We start from the raw sequence: 1,015 nt of genomic DNA on the forward strand, positions 1-1,015 counted from the left end.
TGGGAAGACAACACAAGGGTTAAAAGTGGATATTGGTAATTATTTCCAAAAATTAAACTGTCAATATTAAGTTGGTTTGGTCAGCAATTCTACTACTACTACATGGAGTATATATATATATATATATATTCTATTATTATTATACAGTACATGCAGACAGGCAACTATGTAATATTACAATGAGATTGTGGAATAATCAAAAAAACATTTAAAAACATAGCTCAGGATTTTGACATATTATTTCATCTTGTTCCTTTCTTTCTTGAAATATAAAGGAATTACGAGTCATCACAAACTATGGAAATAATTTGGAAATGACGTATGAATAAAAACAATATTTCTATTAGAGAGAAAGGGAGCAGGAAGAGGAAGCAGAAAAGAGGGCAGCAGAGCGGTGAGTGTGACATGACTCAGATATTATACTAATGTCCTATAAAATAGCACCACACAAAACACACTTTTAAAAATATAAAACGTCTCTTCACTGGAGAAGTTAATTGCTGACAAATAAGCTACTGTACATTAATATTCACCTAAAATTGTCCTTGTGATGGCTTACAACCACCATGTAGTGTGTTATAAGCCATTGTTTGTATGCTACTTACAAATACTAAATAAGAGCTTATGAAGTAAAGTATTACCAAATATACATATATTTTTACGTTTTTATTATCAGCAACCAATCCTCATCCGTTTATCCTGGCTTTGGACCCATCTATTTTTTGAGGTTATTTTAAACACTGGCTTTTATCTGGGAATTAATCTAAGTACATAAATATTATTACTCTTAATTTAGTTTTGGTTATTAGTCTGTATATATAGTCTTTGGACATAAAGCCGTGGAAATGCCTCTTGTTTGTGTTTTGGTGGTCTCGCCAGACCCCGTAGCGCTGTGTCGGTGCTGGAGTAAGGTCTGGAGTAGACCACCGCCTATCTATTATGGGATAAGGGGAAAGACTGGTTAAACCCCGGATGCAACGACAGTGCCCTCGCGAAATAGATAGCAGAGACAGCG

General features: G+C 34.4%; 1 protein-coding gene across 1 annotated transcript in view; it reads right to left on the reverse strand.

Moving 5' to 3' along the window:
• Positions 1-1,015, reverse strand: part of fbxl16 (F-box and leucine-rich repeat protein 16) — a 35,592-nt gene that overhangs the window by 11,457 nt on the left and 23,120 nt on the right. The gene's annotated exons all lie outside the window — the stretch shown is intronic.

The sequence above is a fragment of the Etheostoma spectabile genome, chromosome 15 (genome assembly GCF_008692095.1).
Source record: "Etheostoma spectabile isolate EspeVRDwgs_2016 chromosome 15, UIUC_Espe_1.0, whole genome shotgun sequence".
NCBI classification, from domain to species: Eukaryota; Metazoa; Chordata; class Actinopteri; order Perciformes; family Percidae; genus Etheostoma; species Etheostoma spectabile.